This window comes from Cyprinodon variegatus, unplaced genomic scaffold, assembly GCF_000732505.1.
Source record: "Cyprinodon variegatus isolate N-32 unplaced genomic scaffold, C_variegatus-1.0 Scaffold764, whole genome shotgun sequence".
Lineage (NCBI taxonomy): Eukaryota > Metazoa > Chordata > Actinopteri > Cyprinodontiformes > Cyprinodontidae > Cyprinodon > Cyprinodon variegatus.
The window spans coordinates 252504-260206 of NW_015151217.1; positions in this window are offsets into that span (position 1 = coordinate 252504).

The following is a 7703-nucleotide window of genomic DNA, read 5'->3' on the forward strand; positions in this document are numbered from 1 at the left end:
GCTTAGAGCCCGTGTTGCCATAAGAGGCTTATATAATACTTTTACATTTTTTTCGGCTCCGGACAGATTTATTTTTTGTTTTTTTGATCCAATATGGCTCTTTGAGCAGTTTGGGTTGCCGACCCTTGTTCTAACCCCATACCGAAAAAGTTAAACATTCCACTCGACTTTGTTTCCAAGTTGGAAGATGTTTCCCTTCCCATCCAGGAAGCTTTTTCAATTCAAAATGTCAGAAATAGATTTCAGTTCGAGGTTTTATACAGTAGCCCAACAAAGCCTTGTTTCTGTATAGAAAACATGCAAATTGAAACAGACGAATTAGTCCACCCCTTTGGACTGGCAGTAATTTGCCGATGCCCTATACCTGTCTATGTCTATGAAAGGGGGTTGTTAAGGGGAATTTTCGGCCTGGCTGAACAGGTGAGGTCTGCTGTTCCCCTCTAAAGGTGTTGCAATGACAGCAGGAAGGGATCACCTCAATTGCTCCTAAGAGGTTTTTGAACCCTCCAAGTCCACCCCTCTGTTTAAGGTTGCTTATTCGTTCTTAATATAGATGGCTTCTAACCCTATTATGTATAACTTAATTGTTCTTGTACTGCCAATGATAAAGATATAATTATAAAATGTTATCCATCCATCCATTTTCCGTGACACTGATCCCAACCGAGGGGCTGGGATATTATTAACATTCGGCATAGGTAATTTAGGACTCAGTGTAGTAGAGTAATATTACAGTAAAACATAAACTGAACATGGAATAAAATCTTTGTTTTCTGTGTGCAACGACTAGTAACTAGTCACTAGTTAATACTACACTGATTTTACACAGCTTTTTAATTATTACAGCTAATTTAACTTTAAGCTCCTTGTCATTCTTTCTCTGGCTGGAGTGTTTGATTTATCAATCTATTTCACAGACCTGATGTACGAATCCCTCAAAAAAAAATTGCTTTGCTTCTTTGCTGTTTCTTTTAATCATTAGAGAAGAAATTCTCACTGAATGCTTCAGGTAACAACATACATCTGTCTAAACTGAACGTCTTTAAAGCTTAGAAATGAGTAATGCTTTCCAGGAATAACAACAGTCATTCAGTGCTTATGTGGCTTCTCCTTGTCACAGTCAACTATTTCTTGTCCTGTTTTTAGGCCTTAAAATGATGATGCTTTATTTTGATTTTATGTTTTAGGACAGTCACTTTTTCAAATTTCATCCCAAAAAGGATGCCAGGTACTTATTGAGGAGCAAGAACAACATCTTTCCACTTGGTGGCAGCAGAGAGCTGGCTGACTACTTACCTTTCAGAGATGACATCATCCACAGAGTTCAACCACAATGAAAGCGTCTTACTCCCGGGATTATTGCTGTTTATTTCAGTCATACCCTTATGTTTTAAATGGTGTAACAGTAAGACCTCAACAAAAATAACAGTAGTGCATGTAGGACAATGGCAGAGCTCTACTTCCTTTTTTCCTCCAAATATAAGTAATGATAAGTCCAAAGTTTCTCAAGTTGAAATAGCTACCCAATATTAAACACTTTTTTGAAAATGCCAAGGAAGAAGGTAAATCTTATATAAACAATCATTTTCTGTTCCCCTGAATTTCATTAAAGAAAATCGAGGGCATGGAGTATAGGATTCCTGATAAAGAGGAATAGCATTTATTTTCTTTATCCCTGAGTGGGGAAATTTACTAGTAAAAGACAGCCCTAAAAGAGGTTTAGAGGCCTTGAATTATTGAGTGAGTGTGTGTGTTGGGGGGGGGGGGGGGTGCAGGTGGGGTTGCTGTGATTTGTGTGTTACAAACAAAATGAGTCAAGTTTGATGTAACAGACATTTCTGGTAACATTCATGGAAATAATTCCAAATAATTTATTATAAATCATCAACATTTCAGAAAAAAACCTAATTACAAAAGCTGAGAAAACAATAAATGATCTAGTAGTAGTTCACTGTACTCAGTATGTAGCATGTAGGACTCAAAGACTCCATTGGAATACTTCAAATAAGTAAGAAAATTAAAGGCACAGTGTGTGATTATTAAAGGGATTTACTGACAGAAACATAATATCTTTATTTATGGTCTCTATTATCATCCACAAACTAAATGTCTCAATATTTATGTTTGCGTTGCCATAAAAATAGCTAATTATAGTAACAGGAGATTCCATTTGTGGAGTCAGACATCTTTGCGCAACACAGAGCTGTCAAACTAATGACTGTAGGGATTGCTATGATCATTTAACTTCAGCAAGTTAGGCCTACTTAAAACACTAGACAGACTAATAAAATACTATTTATAAAATAATAAAAGTAAACTAGACAGCAGTCTAACCGGCATCCGTCCGGTCATTAGGAAGATGACCAACTGATCAAAAAAGGAACTGATGGCTGCTGTTTTGAAATATTTTTTTTTCTCAGCGGACCTGGATCTTTCTCCTGTGCGGGGTCCACGTTTGTTTTGGTCACCGGTACAACAGAGGTAAGGTGAAACGGCATTACTGAGCTCAGACAGGAACTGTCACAATATGGGACAGATGGACCCAGTATTCAAGGCAAGTCACACAGCGGGAAGTTTCAAAACATTCACTGACAAAATAAAAAGACAAAACCGAAACTGAACGTGGGCTGCTGTGTGAGGATCAGCGAATTTGCAGCGGCTGCAAGGGGGGTAGGGCAACACCCAATCACTGACACTCTGGAGGGAGAAACAAAGGTAATTGACCACGACCATCTGAGGGTAGATGATTAACCGTGTGAGTCACCTGGTTTAAAAGTTCAGTCCATCCTTTCTGAGGAAGGGAGGATCCAACCAGCAGGAATCAGCCGATGGACTGCCAAAAATAGCTGTGATGCAGAGCCGCTGCAGAAACCCCAATGAGTAGGCGGGAGATCGACTCAGGTTTAGGAAAACAGATCAATTCAATTTATTTCTATAGCGCCAATTCACAACATAAGTCATCTCAAGGCTCTTTACAGTTCAACCAGATCATCCAGTCAAATTGATTCAAAGTTTTCTATCTAAGGAAAACCGGTTGCTTGCATCGATTCATTGACTCGAAGGCAATCCCTCACACTAAGCATGCTTGTAGCGACAGTGGAAAGGAAAAACTCCCTTTTAACAGGAGGAAACCTACAGCAGAACCAGGCTCAGTGTGAGCGGCCATCTGCTGAGGCCGACTGGGGTTCAAGGAGACAGAAGCAGATATACAAAAGGCAACTGTAAAAGGCGGCCCCGTCCAGGAAAAACACAGCCAGGTAGAAGAGCTCCGAGCCAGCTCCCATGTCAGAGGATGAAAAGAGCACATTCAGCCAGTCACGGTCAGAGAAACAGGACTACACTGGAAAACAGGCCGATCTCCAACATCTATAAACAAGGGTGTTGATGGAAGCAGCACAGCTGATATTTCTCCACAGGATGGAGTCACAGCCAAACAGGAACAGACGAGGCAAAGCTACTCTAAGAAAAAGCAGAGAGAGCGTAACGTAAAAGATTGAACTAACAGATTCTTTTGTCTACTGTGCAGTCGTTTTTCGAGCTTGCCGGTATTTCATTACGTAGCAGCCATTTTCAGGCTTTCTTTGTACTTACACTGCCGTGCTGTTTGCTCATCGGCTTAAGTGTCAAGAGTTGCGATTTCAGCTGGACCTGACCTAGCCCTTTGAGCATGAGATGTTGGATACGCCCTGCTGCAGAGCTTGTTTGGCCCCTCTTCAGTTGAAGGAAGGGCATGATTTGTGTCCTCCTTGTTTGGGACCAGATCCCAAAGAGGCCCTGAGTGATGCGGCCTGTCCTAATTTTTCTGTCCTGCCCTTGTTCCTACGTAATGCTCGTTTGGCAGGCCTTTAAGGCACCAGCCAGCCTGTGAAACAGTGGCTCCTGAGGCTATGGGGCCTCCATGTAAGAGGACCAAGAGGAGCTCCAGGGTTTCAGAGGTCATATCTAGGCAAGTGGCCCATCTTGCTCATGAGTTGGAGGGGATGAAAGCCCTGCTTGAGTCCCTTAGGGGCAAGCGTGGCGCTAGCCTTACTGGAGACCCAGACCAAGGGCAGAGCGTTGGTTTGGAACTCTCTCTGCTTTGGATGACGATGCTATATCTCTGGCAGCATTTGGCACTGATTTTCTCCGGCTCAGATCTGTCAGAAGCCAGCTCGCGTATCTCTTCTGGCTCTTAGTAGGAGGAGGATGGTTCGATAGTGGGCTCTCTGAGACATGCTCTTGGGCTTTGAGAGCTAATGCCAGGTGTCCTGGCCATGTCACTGATGATCTGCTCTGTCGAGCCTATTTCCACTGCTGCACAGGCCCTGTTGGAGCTCTCCAATGCCTCTTCCCCACAGGAAGGACCTTCTGTCACAGCTGGGGGTCAGTTCTGCATCTCAATCCCAGTTGCCTCCAACTCTGGGTTTGGCCACTACAGGGCCCGGCATTTCCTTCTCGGAGTATGATGGGGACATCGGACACACAATGACTAATGCCAGGGCAGCTTCCACGAGATTGGTGTACACCCATACATGGAAGGCTTTTAGCCACTGGTGTCAGGAAAGACACGAGGACCCTGTACATTGTAATGTTTCTGTTATTTTAACCTTCCTTCAATCACTGTTATCTCAAGGTCACTCTCCATCCACTCTGAAAGTTTATGTTGCTGCCATCTCTTGCTGGCATTCGGTGGTGAGTGGGGAAACGGTAGGTCGTAACAAGGATGTTTCGTTGTTTCTGAGAGGTGCTTGACGTTTGCATCATCCCACACATGCCCTGTTGTGCCTGTGTGGGACCTCTCTATCATCCTTGCTGCCCTGCTTTCTCCTCCTTTTAAACCATCTGCGGAGGCGAGCCTTGAGTGTGTGTCAAAGAAGATGGCTTTTATCCTCAGCATTGCCTCCACGAAGCGGGTGGGTGAGCTAATTGCATTGTCTGTTCATGAGTCCTTCTGTTGTGGAACCCGGCTGGTTCTGGTGTGACTCTCTGGCCTGATGTGGCGTTTCTTCCTAAGGTGGCCTCATCCGCGAACTACAATGTGCCCCTCCAGCTTGCTTGCCTTGATAGGGAGGGGCCTGATGAGCCTCTTTGCCCTGTTCGGTCACTGAAGGCATATGTCAGACTCACAGCTTTTCTCGGGCAGTCAGATAGTCTGTTTGTTTGCATTGCAGGGTCTTGCACGTTGGATTGTGGATGTGGTGAAACACGCGTACGTTATGCAGGGCCGCCAACCCCCTGCTGCGCCTATCTCAGCGCGCACCATCTTTCCAGTGAGATGGGCATGTTTTCGGTATGTTTATTTTCTGTAAGTCATCCCTTAGGACTCGTCGTCCGTGCTTTAAGCACAGCCTCTGGCGGTCAGTAGGGATGAAATAGAACGAAAGTTACGACTGTAACTACAGTTCTATGAATCCCAGATGAAGATCGAGGGACTGAGCTGTCGTTGTCACGTGGCTATATAGACTTACCGGTGTCACTGGGGGTCACATGTAACTATGTTGGTATAAGATGCTTGACCTATGCATGCGCAAGAGTGATGATTCGTGCTTTAAGCACCATCTCTGGCGGTCATCCGGGATTCATAGAACTGTAGTTACAGTCTTAACTTTTGTTTCTTCTTGACTTTTGTAGCATTTTTCTACTTGGTCAGCAATGTCTATAGGATGTTTAAATCTCCTTCCATATTTAAACTGTAGTAAAACCAAAAGCATTTCTGAAAAACCCATTAGGCAATTTTTTTTTATGTAGACATCAAAGCCTCCTCTTTGTTGCATTAAACAAGCTACAGGTCTGTACATAAACCCAGGTTATTAAAGCCCTCTCTTACTTCACAGGATATTTTTATATGATAAATAAAACTAAGTGAAACACAGTCGGTTTCAAAGTTTTGTTTGATTTCTAATGTGTTATCCAGAAAAATGGTCAGATTGTATTACACCAACTATTTCTAAACAACTATCCTGACAGTTTAGTCATTTTTATTTGGGTAAATGATTAACATTTTTGTGGGTAAGCATCACTTGTCTCTTGTCTCCCAAGCTGCCCTCATCCTCACATAGCTATTGGAGACACCCGCATCACTTTATGACAAGTATGCTTACAGTTACTACGGAAACGTTGATTATTGAAAAACAGTGAAGTAAAAGTATTTGCTTTCTCATGATGAAGGAATTTAATATGTAGGTTGGTTTTGATCACTTTTTCTAACTACGCAATGAGATAGTAAAGTTAATGACATCCAGGGGTTGCCATGTTACTCTGTGTTTCAAGATCTGATAGCAGACCACTTCAGTCATGAAATTCTACATCAGAGAGTAAAAACTATGTCTGATCAGGTAAGTGTGAGTTTCTTGCCTTATGACAACATTTAGCTTTGTGAGCTCTGGTGTTAAAAGGAAGTTCAGGCTGGCATTAGGTGGTGCATAATATTGACCTGAAATCTTAAATTATTCATGGTCAAACCTATTTCCTGTTCAACTGAATAAGGAATTAAAGAAAGTAAAGGAAGTTCAAGAAAACCAGTTTGTCCACATGGACGTGAGCTGAAGGTTTTAAGAAAAAAATGTATTTTCTGCACTGGTGTTGGTCACTAATTTGAATTAAGGAGACCTTTGAAAAATGTCCCTTTCACTAAATGGCCCTTTTCTTGGATTCAACCTGCTACAGAAGTAAAAAACATTATTTCAACCCTAACACATTATTTTTTACTCACATAGACATAATAACTTTAAGTAGGTTTACCTGTTTAAATACTTTATAGCCTCCCACTAAACATAATTTAAAACCCTTCCTCTAAAAAAACATGGATGCAAAAAGAATTATATTTTTCAAATATTTCCCCCCGTTTAGCTGTTACACAATAAAGGGTTTTTAAAGATTTTTTTGGTTCTTTATCACTTGTCCCCTCTTGTAACCCAAGCTGCCCTCATCCTCACATAGATATGACAGGCAGGTGTTGCAGACACCCTCATCACTTACAGCAAACAGACAGGCACTTTACCTCTCTGTGTTTGGCATGTTGGCAGGTATGCTGCGGTCAAATCTTTGATCTACGCCTGCAGAAAGTTGGCCCATGTACCTTTTGAACTTGCTCATGTTCCTATCGTTGTGAGTCATTGATATTTTAAAGCTAGCCAAGTTTGTTTCCTGTTCTGCGTTTTTTCTTTTTTGCCTCAGATTGTTCTGTGAGGAGGTTTCACATTTTTGACGGTGCCTTGATTTATCTTAGAAAAAATATGGGAATGGTAAAAGAAAAAATGCAGCATGGCAGGTTAATCCACTCACTGCTCCTCCTTTTACTTTGGATGATTCATGTCCAGATCATTGACACAGTAACTTTATTTTTCTCCACTCATTCTAATTATAAAACTTTCTCTATCTGTGTCATAGTTTCTATCATAGACATACCAAAACTCTTAATCAAGTTCCCACTTCAAACATGTCTTTTATGAAAATGCCCACTGACGTAGGTGTTATGGTTTTGACAGCAGGAGGTGAATCCCAAATGGCCGCTGGATTTGATTTAGTTAGAATTGTAATTTAGAGGAGTTTAATATAGAAAGTAGAGTGAACACTCTTTAACAGGGTTCCTACAGCATAAGGCAAGTAAAAATCAAAGACTTTTTAATGCCACTTGAAATAAAAATTTAAGACCAAATTCACAAGAAACACAAGAAAAACCCGCTTGCAACAACTTAACCCAAAGGTTTATTTTAACATAAACC